Source organism: Acinonyx jubatus, chromosome A2, assembly GCF_027475565.1.
Source record: "Acinonyx jubatus isolate Ajub_Pintada_27869175 chromosome A2, VMU_Ajub_asm_v1.0, whole genome shotgun sequence".
Taxonomy (NCBI): Eukaryota; Metazoa; Chordata; class Mammalia; order Carnivora; family Felidae; genus Acinonyx; species Acinonyx jubatus.
Genome location: NC_069383.1, coordinates 48,451,210 through 48,464,690, shown reverse-complemented (window position 1 = coordinate 48,464,690; position 13,481 = coordinate 48,451,210). Strand labels below are relative to the sequence as shown.

Below are 13,481 nucleotides of genomic sequence, written 5' to 3'. Positions count from 1 at the left end.
TTTTTAAATTATATATATATATATATATTTTTTTTTTAAGTAGGCTCCATGCCCAGTGTGGGGCTTGAAATCATGATCTTGAAATCAAGAGTCATGTGCTTTACCAACTGAGCCAGCCAGGCACTCCCATGAATACTCACTTTAAAATGTGAACGGTCTAGATATACCAATTAAAAAAGAGACTGTCAGAGTGGATAAAAGAGACAAGACCCATCCATATGTTGTCTACAAGAAATGTACTTTAAATGCAAAGACACATGTAGATTAAAAGTAAAGAGATGTTGAAAGATATACCATGCTAACATTAATCAAAAGAAAGCTGAGTAGCTCTATTTATTTCAGATAAATTCATCCTTAACATAAGTAACCTAGTCCTGTGGAGAGCCAAGTGTTCTTTAGATGCCCCTGCTTTATTCTCATATAATTCATATTAAGAGAAAATCCCGCATTTTTCAGCATTCGGCACAAACTTCACCCACATTTGACTCTGCGCCCACCATAATTCAGTGATAACGGCGTTCCTGTTGAGTGTTGGATCTGATTTGATGTCACCCAGGATAGAACAATGTTGCTTAAAACTTTGTCGTGAAAAGAAGCCTGTTTGCAAATTCGTCTTCTAACCCTTGCATTTCTGTTTATTTTTGTAAAGGAAGAGTAAAGAGATTGTACCATACTTTCCTATTTTGCTTTAGCACATCTGTCGGTCTTACGCCTTCTTTGAATTGGAGTGACTTTTTTTTTTTTTTTTAAATGTAACTTATTGTCAAGGTAGCTAACATACAGTGTATACAGTGTGCTCTTGGCTTCAGGAGTAGATTCCCGTGGTTCATTGCTTACATACAACACCCAGTGCTCATCCCAACAAGTGCCCTCCTCCATGCCCATCCCCCATTTTCCCCTCTGCTATGCACCCCCCATCCACCCTCAGTTTGTTCTCTCTATTTAAGAGTCTCTTAGGGTTGGCCTCCCTCTCTGTTTGAAACTATTTTTTCCCCCTTCCCTTCTCCCATGGTCCTCTGTTAAGTTTCTCAAATTGAGTTGGAGTGACTTTTATAAATTTGGAAGTCTTCATCAAAATTATCTTCCACCCTACTTAGAAAGAATACGGCTTATTTCTCTTCCCTGAAAGAGGAAAAGAACTATTGTTACTTCCCGTAGAGGTTTTAGGGGGAAACTATTTGGAGGTTTTTAGATGAGATTCACTATATGCCTGAGAATGTTATCTAAATTTTCATTGGAAAAAGACCTATGTTAGGCTGTTCTCACGGAAGATGAAAACTCTTTTAAATGCTGCCTGTTAATTTCATCATACTCTTAGATTCTAAGATTCAACTAGCTTGGGGTACTTACCTACTCTCGAGGGGAACAAGCCCATTCCAAAGCAGGATATAGCCATTTCCATTAGTGGTCAAGGGCAGTTTCTCTCCACACTGGCTTTGCAATATGAACTTCCCTTTTACACAAGCTTCATTCAAGCGATATGATTTAGAGTGGTTGAGGATGAACATTTGTTAGGAACAAAGTAAAGGAAGAAAGAAAGACCCTGCCTTCTCAGTGATCTTCCTGATGCTTCTGTTTTCAATTTTCCTTCATGCTATAGCCTTGGTGCGTGTCAGGACAAGGTTGGTGTTAACCCAGGTTCCCCCCACCCTTTTCTTTTTCCGACTGGCTCTGTTGGGTAGCAAATATCTGACTTGCACTATTCTCCAGGTTGTAACAGGTTGGTCTGCATTGTGTACTACATGTCGTGGGGTGTACTCCAATTACAGAGAACATCCTAAACAGGTCTCCATTTTGATAAAAGCATAAAATGCCTTTTCCCTAATGGGGCTAAGAATCTTAAGCCAAAGGAGGTATTCTGTGAAATGGTCTGAAAGGAGGGCAAGGAGTACCTTCCCCATTTTTTTTTTTCCTGTAGCAACTCTAGGCAAATTCCTCAGAAATCAGATTGGCAAGGGCAAAGAAGGGGTGGGCTGGAACTCTGGAATTTGGGCTTGCTGAATGCATGCCATTCCCTTGCCACGTAGCCCAAATCGGTGCCAACTGCAGAAAATAAAGATCTAAGTCAGAAGTGCAGTGCAGGCACAAGGCAATCATCAGCTCAATTAAACCGGTTATTCCACAAATAACCTAGAAACAGCAGGATTGCCAAACAATCTCCAGCCCCTGAAACATTTGCAAATGAGCATGACAACTGAGATGTTCTTTCTTTGCAGCCATATACTGTCACATTTTAATGATGGATTATAGACATGGGCTCTTGGCTGCAGACTGTAGCATACATGATTCTACACTTATTTTCTTTTAATCAGAAGATACAAAGGCTTATACATCTATGGCACTCTGCCCAAGAAAGAGTTAGATAAAGCTCTAGAAAGAAGAACGTGGGAGAATGGGAATATATATATATATATATATATATATATATATATATATATATTTATTTATATATTGGAATATATATATTTATATATTTATATATTGGAATATATATATATATTTATATATTTATATATACACCCCTCCACACACACGCGCGTGCACACACACACACATACATACATACATACACACTTTCCCTTCTTTTTGGATGTGGGGCAGATATGCTTTTATTGTCCAAAGATACATTTTGTTTTCTTTTGTTTTGTCAACATGTTGGGGATGTTGATAACAAAATATAAAACTGGCTGGTATAGCATATGTATCTAATTCTATAACATATACTAATTTACATCAGTGTCATTTAAAAATTACAAATTAACCATATATTTTCATAGACTAGTAATATAATCTCTTGATGTCATAAATATGAGAGTAACATGTTATTTCCACAGTCATGATGTCAGGAAGATACTATTTAAGTATTTAATGGGATCAGAGGCTTAGTGCACAGGAAATATATTTTTTTTCTATATGTTTCCCGTGTCTGTTTTACTTAGTTTAATCATTTTAATTGCAATTTCTTTTTGTTTTAGGACAGGACCATAACTCTTGGATGCTATTACTTCTTTTTCTTTTTGGCAAGTTGAAGAATACCAGGTAACTGTAAGAATGAAGAAACTGTAACTTCTGTATTCGTCTGCATTGTCCCTCTCTTGGTCTGTATCTGTCTCCTTTGGCTGCTTTCCCCCTTGTCCTCTTTATATTCTGGATTGCTAAGCCTTTATTCACTTCACTTGTCTGTGAGTATAAAAAGAAGAAAAAATCTAGGTCTCTTTCTATTAAGACAGATGACTTTATAATACATTTTAAACACCCTGAAAATACACAGACATTTTCTTAAGGTGTTTTGTTGTCGTACCTTGGATTGGAGTGTTAAATGATATGTGGAACCTGATTTCTCAAGAAGAATTTATTCTAAAACAGCAGTGTAATAAGTTTAAAATACAGAGAAAAAAAATCCAATATGTGGATTGGAAAAAAAATCCATAGCTCTGGTTTAGGTCCCATATGTGTGGATACGTGACATCCATCAGTGGGATAAACAGCACCTGGTGGCTGATTTACAGAGTGGTATTCCTCCAAAAAGGCAGCCATTCACCCCCTGACAACTGAATGAGTGATGGCAGCTGTATTCCAGAAGGCTCTATTTGGGAAAGCAAAATTTAGGATAGGGTGGGATCAACATAAAAAGATAAGGAGACGTAAGGATCCCATCTGTCTGGGTCTCTTGGGTTAGAGCCAGCCCCTTGAGGATACAGCGTCTCCCTCTTCTTCTAGACTGGGGGATATTGAAGATTTGCATTGAGGCGATCCATACATGCCACAGCTGCCCCTTGGTCAGTTCGTTTGGATTAGTGAATCAGGATAAAAATGGTTTCTGCTTTAAAAAACAAACAACAAACAAACAAACAAACTGATTCATCAGCCTAACACAATACCTTGGCCTTCATGTTTAACAATTAGAACTACCACAGGCAAGTTCAGGAATGGTAAGTCAGCAATGCTAAGGCTTGACTGGTGCCCTGACAGTCCCACCTTTGCCACAAAACCTCCCATTATTCTGGAAGTATTCTATGGCTGCTCTTCCTGTACCACACAAGGCCCTACTCATGAAAAGAAAGCACTAAGACCTGACTTTAATTCGGATGCACAATGAAAGAGAAAATGGGAGAGCCATTCAAAGCAGTAGATCCTGAAATTTAACTCTTGAGCTTTAACCTCAGGCTTCATGAGCTCAAATCTCAGTTCCAGCGGGAGAGGAAATGTGGAGTTACTGCTTAGTGGGTACAGAGTTTCTGTTTGAGATGGTGAAAGCATTCTGGAATACATAATGGGTGGTGATCATTACACAGCAGTATGGAGTACTTAATGCTACCAAATTGTTACTTCGAAATGGCTAAAAAGGTGAATTTTACGTTACATATATTTACCACAATAAAAAAAATGAAGGTAAGAATTCCAGTGCTGCTTCTTACTAGCCATATTGGCGAGTTACTGTATCTTTAATTCTGTTCCTTCAGCTGTAGAGTATACGAGGAGGGTAATAATGATACTAGCCACTTCACAGCGTTGTCCTCATTGAATGAGATACATGGGACAGACATACTGATTCAGAATAATCAAGATTAGCTGTGGTTGTGATGATTTACGAAGGTGAATTCTGTGGTTAATATCCCTTACGTTTGTCGTGCGGTCCTCCATTTGTAGAACTCTTCATAGAAGTCACCAATTTCAGTTTTGCCTACAAGATAGACTTTCATCTTTTTGATATCTCGTGTCAGACTTTAATTGCTCTAAAAGATGCACCCTATTGATCAGGGTATTGCAGGTTGGACAGTCCCTTGGGAGAGGGCTATCAAGCCCTTAAATGTAACAACATTTAAGACATGCATAGCCTGTGACCCTGCAGTGCCATTTCTATGAAAAGTAGTCACATATGTATGTACAAGTACCTGAACAGACGTCCACTGTGGTACTGATTATAAAAGCAACAAATTGGAAACTACGTCAGTATCCATTCTGGTGACTTGATTAAACCCAAACAGTGGAATCTTATGTAACCATAAAAAAGGATGATGCCAAATTACAGTATTTCCATGGACAGAGGTCCACTACAAATCGTGCAGTGAAAAGAAAAGGCAGTCTGGGAACAGAATATACAGTTTGATCGTACTCATGCATTTTATGTTTAGATGTATAATATAATTTGCGGAAGGCTTTTCCTCAAACTTAATAGTGGGTATCTCTGGATGGGATTATAAGGAGGAATTTAGTTTCTGTGTTAAACACTTCTTTGTTACTTGGGGTCTTTACAAGCATGTATTACTTTTTATAATCTGCAGAAACAATAAAAATGTTTCCATTAAAAAATGAAAGAGAGATCATAAAGGGTCTCTGGCTATGGAGAAGAGCAAGCCGTTGTATTTCTCAAGGTGTTATTCTAACTTAAACCGTATATTTATGTAGCATCATGGATCTGAGTCCATAAAAGGGAAATGGATGAATGACTATTGCAATGAAAGAAAGAAATAGGATTCCAGCAGTCTTAAGTATCTTTGCATCTGTCTTCTTCTGGCAAATTCAGCCAGTGTTTTGAGTATCCCTCCAGCCTACATACCAGTAACCTCCACCTTCTCTGCCTCTGCTGATTTGTCTTATCAGTGAGGCTGAAGTCAAAACTATGTTCGTAATACGCTCACCGGAAGTGCTCTGGGCAGCTGCTGTGCTCCAGACCACAGTCCCCCCAACACAAGCAGGGCTACGGAATGCCTGGATTACCAATCACAGCCAAGATCTTGCTATGGCACAGTCCTCTGCTCATCATCTAATAGGTCTACTAATTCCCTCCACAAACACAGGACTATAGAGGGATACAACTCCCAACAAAATGATCACTGAGAGACACAGCAGAGACCTTTGCCTCTATATATACATATAGATAGATGGCTTGACCATCTATATATAGATGGCGCGCACACACACACACACACACACACACACACACACACGGGTGGGCTGCTCAACAAAACGATAAAATGTTAATGCAGAGGCAGTGAAAGGAGAGATGGAGTGGATTCTGGGGTCAGAACTAGGTTTGGAACCCAGCTGCCCTATCTATTAACTGTGTGACCTTGGTCAAATTACTTAGCCTCTCTGAGCTTCAATATTCCCATCAATGAAACAGGAGTAACAACATCTTCCACCCCGAGTTGTTAGGATTAAACGAGATAAAATATATAATGGGTTTGAACCAGAGGTGGTGCACACAGATAATAGGGTTCTTTCCTTCTTCTCAGACTTTGGCATAGCATTAAATAGCCATGGCAGTCTTGAAAATAGATGTTTTTTTTTTTTTCCTCCAAACAGCACAATGTCCCAGTGTACTGTTTGTACTGCATTCTCTTTAAGCGTCAAGTAAGGGCACTGTTGTGAAAGCTATAGACAGAATATTTTAAAGTCAGGCTGGGGGAGGAGAATGGAGGGAGGAATACGGACGCTTTATGTTTTCTAACTCTTTCAGTGGATCATTTCCATGGTTCAAATGAGCCTGAGAGTAACTTTCCAGGTTTTAAATATTCTAGATCATGTAAGAATGAGGAGGAACCGCTGATCAATTAGGTTTAAAAGCTACTGAAATTCTCAAGCATCATTTAAATAAGGTACTTAGGAGTGCCCCTAAAGAGACGAGAGTAACCTTCCACGTCAGCAGGTACACGAGTTAAACATGTGGTTAACGATGATATAAAAAGAGGTGGTATGTGAAGTATCAGTTCATGTGAGGTGACGCTCAATATTAATTTATGGGATATCAATAATGTTTTAGTCTAAATGAACCTTCCGTATATATAAAACACTCCTAATTATTGTACAACCGTGACTTTCCACTTACCATTGATCTTGAGGAAATGACTAAAATTTTGGAGTGTGCTGACACAGCACTGTTATTCCGGGTCATTATTCAGAGCAGGTGTCAATCTCTTTCACTTAATCTCAAGGCAGAAAAAAAAAAAAAAAGAGCAGTTTTTCATTTAATCAAGTCTCGCAAAAGAAAAAAAAAGAATGGAACACATTAAGATAAGTGTAACTTTTATAGGGATGTTAACACTCTAATACTCTTTTGGGATAGGTGAAGCTTTTGATTTTCAGCCAGGTTCAAAAGAAAACATTAACTTTTTATAAGGTGGTGGATACAGTAATTCCCTATAGGAATAGGTCAAGCCATCAGCAACCGGTGACCTTTCAGCTGAGGTTCCCCAAGCTTGAGTCAAGTGACCAGGCTGTCCTTGTTAAACAACATTTCAGAGTTGGTATGCACCCTCACGTCCAATGCAAGAGTGTGGCACTTTCAAGCTATACCTGCTGCAATTTTAAGAAATTATTTTAGAAAATCTAAACCACACAAGAGTTAATATAATTACAACTGCCGGTGAAAACAGCAGGTGTAGGTCAAGACTAGAAGGGAAGATTCTGATCATTTCAACTAGAACATCAGCTTGTAGAAAACTGCTCTGCTGCGCACGAGCTCAGGGCAGATTTGCTCATGTAACTGTACCTTCTTCAAATACAAGTGGCTTATACTAAGGCCCTTAATTTGAGGACTAATTGGATTGCTTCTTCCATTTTCATCCAAAGAACTTCAGTATTACAGCTTCCATGCAATTTTACGTAACATTTACTGAGCACATTCTAAATGCTACATAGTGCTAAGCACTTGACCTAGATTATTTTATTAAAATCTCCCCAACACCTTATCAGGCATGACCGCATCTAACATTGTTTTCAGTAATTATGGCGTACCAGGCATTGCTTTAGGCACTTTACATATATTAACTCATTCAATCCTTGTAAAATCCTGGGAGGTGTCTTAGCTCCATTTTACAGATGAAGAATCTAAAGTTCAGAGAGGTTAAAAGACTGGCCATGGTCACACACTCAATAAGTGACAAAGCTGAGGCTGTTAGACCTCTTGCTCTGCTTGCCTTTGCTCTCAGCAAAGTGAGCGTGGATCTGGGGGCACGATGAATCTCATTAGTCTTTTGTCTGTAGTTGGAGCTGGGTACAGAATTCTTGGACTCAGGGCTAACGAAACATGCAAGGCCCCTTGTTCAAAAGACGAGGAAGGTGTCATTAAAGATATTAAATAGGAAGATTTGCCTTGCTTTCATAGCTTAGTCTCTCAACATGTCTTGGTGTTTTTAATTTGCCATTTAACGTGTCATTCTAAGTAACACAGAATTTAAATATTCAATGATGAGCATTCATTTTACCATTAATTTTTATATTGTGCAATGCCAGTATAAGTGTAACTATAAGTTAACTTGTGTGTGGAATCACTGAATTCACACAAGTTGTATTTCGTGGCTCCTATATGCATATGTTTTGTTCGTACCAGACAAGTGGAAACACTGCACAAAATGAACTCACCTGTCTTTATTTCAGTTCTAGATGTGCACACATTCTGCCAGAACTCTGCCTTCTGTTTACTCACGAGTAAGGAAAGACTGAAAGGAAAAGGAAGTGAGGGCTACCCCATCTTCAGTGTCATTTGCAGTGTGTGTGATTGGTTGGCCAGCCCATCGATGTAACCTGAGTAAGACAGGTTTTCTTATTCCTTTGTTCTTCGGATGCCATGGTCTTTTCTCCCCTGTGTTCCAAGAAACTTCTGGTTTGAAAGGAAAGCATGGCTTCTCTCCCATCCCACTCAACCTTAGATGAAACAAGCTTACTTCGCGCTCCCGGTCTCACTGACCACAGAAGCAGCATCAGGAACACTACATGCAAATGAGGTGGGAGGGAACAGCTGGCACACTGCAGAATCTCTGCATCTACCCATGCTCCGTGCCCCATCAGGCTTCCAGCACGTGCTGGGATTGGTACCAGTGATCTGGGTGTCTCTCCCACCTCGGCCATGCTCTAGACGTGCAATCCTGGGCAAGTTATTCACTGCTCTAAGACTATCTTCTCTTCACAAAACGAGAATGGTATCAGACACCTCATAGGGTTATTTTGAGGAATAACTGAAAGGATACACATAAAAGACTTAGCCTAGGGCATGGCACGTAGTAAATGCTTCGGAAATGTTAGCTAGCCATGTTGTGGTTGTTGCCGTCTTCTGGATGCATTTTGCAGTCCCACTTGTTTGAAAATCTTTATCCTTTCAAATAAGATAATGAAGAAACCTGGTGAAGATTCATCTTAGAGGAGAGAGAAACTTCCGGTGGAGCACAGCCAGGGGTTTAACCACACACCTAGCATCCTTTCCACTACTGCTGTTAACTGTTCAGTTAAGAAAAGCCTCGAATGGAAAAATAAATGGAAAAGGTCCCTCTCAATGGATACTTGTGGAAGGGATGAGGAGAAGCCTTCTCTAGGAGTATATGTGTCTTTATGGGAAGCAGCTAGAGGACTGATCTTAAGTATATGATCCCTGGGTCATAAATAAATAAATAAATAAATACATACATACATACATACACACACACACACACATATATATATATGAATATATACATATATATATATATACATGCACACACATATATGAATATATATATGTATATATATATTTAGTGTTGTGGGTAGCAGACTCTTCTGTTCCTTCCCCAGCTTTCTCCTGGGTCACTGCCCATCTATGAATTTACTAAACGAGAGTCACTCAAAGTGGGGTCGCCAAGCACTTGCATCAGAATCACAAATGCAGAATCCTGAGCTCAGTGCCAGAGCTTTGAACTGAAATCCCTGGGGGAAGTCTGACCCAAAAAAATTGCCTAACAAGTTGCCCAAGTGCTTCTTATGTTGCTAGGTTTGATAACTTCTGTGGGAGCCTAGAAACTGGGAAGACCTTTTTCTTTTTTTAATCCCCAGCACCTGGTAGACCTGCCACCCTTTGTCGAATGTTGGAGAAATGACAGAATCCAAAGCACAAGGCTAAAGGATTCTTCCTCATCTGAGGACCCTTGGGATGGTTCTATTCAGGCCTAATATTCAGTGGGTAAGCACTGGTAAGGCTGTAAATATATTAAAATATGAAAATTCTTCCATAGGGGTTAGTAATTACCCACTACTCTAGGCTCTGTGCTATCCCACTGGCCCAAGGCTCCCTTGGACTGCCCTCTAGCCCACTAACTAAAGGGTTAACCCTTTGTCTAGCATGGGGTCTCATCTATTCTCACTGGCCAATAAAGGTGCCAGTCAGCCCCTCATAGGTGTAACCAGCGTGATACCTTACCAGTGGGCTTGTGCCCTGCATGTGCCCCTACCCTTTCGGGGGGGTGGGATTGGGAAGGAGGACCTTGGGTGGGTGGTACCCCAGGCAGTTTACTTTGACTCTGTTATCAAGATCCCCATCTCCATGTGTCCGTGAGGCCATAATGGATGGAGTCCCAGTGGGTGAGATGAGATTCCTGGAGGTGAGAATTTTCCAGTAGTAGAATTTTCCTACTGGAAAATTCTCAGGTTATGGCCACCACCAGCCAAAGTACCTACCCCTAGAGATGCTCTTCATGGCTGCTTCTGGGAACTTCAGTTTCCATGGGACTTTGGCTCTGAGGGATCCTGGAGGAGAGTAGGTGAATATGAGCCATACAGGAATTTGAGTCTACAAACATGAGGGCTCTATGGGTATGATTTGACAGATGAGAGCCTCTTTTGTACAGATGGTGCATACAGAGGTTAGTGTTGGGGTTGGGAGAAATATGGAGAAACAGGTTCTCTTTTCATTTATTTGCCCAACTTTGTTAAAATCACCAAATGCCCTACTATCACGACATCAGCCACATTACTTTCATTAATACAAAATGAGAATGAGGACAAATACTTATATAGTATTTGTCCTGTGCCAAGCACAGCTCTTAACTTATTTGAGTTCCTATAATTATCACCTTATTACGTAGATGAGGAATTGGAGACCCAGAGGTTAGTTAAAACTCAAGTAGCAAAGCCATGGTTTGAACTCAGGCAGCCTGACATTAGAGACCAAAGTCAGAGAGACTATGTCTCTTCCTTAATTTACATTCAAAAAGTTTGTGTGCATGACTTAGATGGCAACAAAGATTTGAGATATATATACATACCCTATAATACAATGGATGGGTATTTTGAATGAAATTGCTATCAGTTCAGCAGATGCTGTGTTCACCATGAACAATATTATGAACAATATTGCTGATATTATGAGAAATTCTCTACCTACTGAGACCCAATATAGCCTAATGATTATCAAGGTATTGGGGAAGTTACTGGAAAAGCTACCTGCGTATTCCTTTGTCAATCATGGCTCAGACAGGAGCATTGTTTACCTAGTGGAAGCATGTCAAACATACAAGACCAGCAACCATTGTTAAAGATGAACAAATGATTTGGATAGTATTAGAAATTGATGAACTACTTGCATTAAAACTCATATGTATACGTGTGTGTGTGTGTGTGTGTGTGTATATGTGTGTGTGTGTGTGTGTGTGTGTGTATATGCTTTTGTTTAGAGAATACTGAGAATTAAATGTTTTAAATTTATACGTTGATTAACTGCTTACAGGGGTTTAAGTATTTTATCACTTCATTTTTGTTTATTCAGTTCTCCATTTTATTCCTTTGGTCAACGGGGAAAAAAGATTAGCTCTCTGACTGAGCTCTGATATATTAAGCTTTTCAAGCTTTGGTCTCAGGTTTGTTCCTTGTTTGGCTCACACGTCTTTGCTAGAGAAGTAGGTAGACTACCTGCTTTGGGTGGAAAAGGCTATCCTCATTATTGAGTGGGAAGGCAGGCAAGAAGGCTGTTCCTCAGTAGGCTATTTCTTTCTTCTGTAAACCCAGTGAATTGAGCTGTCATATTTAAACCTTTATTGGTGAAGATTTCAAGTTAGGACTAGAGCCCTTCTTTTGCAGTTCCTTTGGGGTTACATGTGGAAAAGAACAAATAGAAAACTCAGTGATGAACTTTGAATAAGGCTGTAAGAAACAAAGAGTCGCTAGTCCCTATGGTCTCAAGGAACACTGAAGGGCAGGGAGTAGTTTAAACACTTAAAAGCAGAAAGGAAATACAGACTCTTCGATTTAGGATACCAAAACCAGCTCAGAAAGTACTATGTGATGATCCGGGCAAAGCATCACAGTTTCTAGCCAGTCCAGTCATGATTCTCTGGCAAACTGCACAGTCATGGTTATGATGCACTGGGATAAGAGGCACTATGTAAATGTTAGATGTTACATAAATGTCAGAAATGATTATTGTTTGTTAATGGGGGCTAAACTGTTCCTAAGCAAAACTCTGACTCCCAGCCAACACGTCCGTAGCAGAGATTCTAACTACCAAATAACCCATGAGAACGGAATGCTCCCATCCTGGTTCTAGAAGGGAGCCCAGCTGGGATCTGGGGTTTGAAAACAGGGGTTGTGGTGCCATTACTTACCCAACTAACTTCGGGCCAGGTACCTAGCTTCCTGGAGCCTGCCTTAGCTCACCTGTAAAATGGGGGATATGAACACCTGTCCTACTTCTGCTTCCTGTGCTCAGTCCTTGTGAGAAGCAGGGGCGTTCGCATGGGTGCGAGTGCTTTGTGAAGGTGAGCCCCTGCAAGGATGACAGTGGTCATCTAGGATCGCTGGAATTTAGCCTATACTTACCTTTGAGTCCTGGTCACAAGGAGAAATCCGAATGGAAATTAAGCTGGAGATGGGGATGGTGACTGTCCACTGCTGAAAACGTCAGGCTCCCTCCCTCAACGGAGCTGTCAGGAAGATACTGCAGATCAGACGCCCGGATCCTGCATTCTGGCTCCGGCTCTGCCACTTGCCAGCCTGTGAGCTTGGGCGAGTTACAGAGGAGGCTCTGGAAGTGTTCGCCAAGGGCCCTTCCGGCTCTGACGTTGAGTCTAAATCAGGCTCATCACTTGGCTCTAGCTGTGATTCACCTTTCGCCTCCTGGAGAAACTATCTCCCCTCCAGCTTCTCAGACACACGAAGCAGGGGGCTTGGAAAGGGTGGGGGCTGTGTATTCCTTGTGAGGGTGCACAGTAAAGAAGTTAATTCCCTTGGAGGTCAGGCGGCGTAGGGGATGGTGAAAAGGGGTGCCGAGTGAGTGTTCTGGGAAGCCAGGATTCAGGGAACACTCTAATGAGGTCACGACTGTCGCAGGCAAAAAGGAGGTGGACATCTGCTGGTGGGGGAAGGGGGCAGCGTTCTGCATTTGTGTTTGTAGAAAGTCTCTTCCCCGCACCCTTTGGCACCCCCTCAGCCCCCCACCCCCCTGTCCCATCCCCACATCTTTCAAACGCTACCAGGCCCTCCTTGGAGAGCCTGTGTCCGTGCCTCCTCCGTGGTCCTGTCTGAAACCGTGAGGATTGTTTCCAAGCTGACTCACACCACTAATGTCAGGGAGCCGTGTCACACGGCGCTGGGCTCTGCAAGCTGTTGCTTGCGCGGTCGCCGCCGCGGCCGCCGCTCCCCGGCGGGTGCACCAGGGTCCGCTCTTGGGGGGGCGGGGGGGGGAGGGCGGGGGCGAGGCGGGGCCGGGGCGGGGCCCACCCCCTTGGCGCGCCGGC

At 41.5% G+C, this 13,481-nt stretch overlaps 1 protein-coding gene and 1 long non-coding RNA gene across 2 annotated transcripts in view; one reads left to right on the top strand and one right to left on the bottom strand.

The window, feature by feature from the left end:
• Window positions 1–13,481, top strand: part of CREB5 (cAMP responsive element binding protein 5) — a 484,504-nt gene that overhangs the window by 73,086 nt on the left and 397,937 nt on the right. Inside the window, exon 4 of the mRNA XM_053218281.1 lies at window positions 2,976–3,039. The gene's annotated coding sequence lies outside the window, so the exon portion shown is untranslated. The remainder of the gene's footprint in view (window positions 1–2,975; window positions 3,040–13,481) is intronic.
• On the bottom strand, window positions 1,060–13,480 carry LOC106987663 (uncharacterized). Its single transcript, XR_008296774.1, has 5 exons — window positions 12,565–13,480; window positions 10,429–10,497; window positions 8,368–8,587; window positions 6,833–6,932; window positions 1,060–1,122 (listed from the first exon to the last, which is right to left on the bottom strand). It is a non-coding gene; the product is annotated as an uncharacterized LOC106987663 (long non-coding RNA).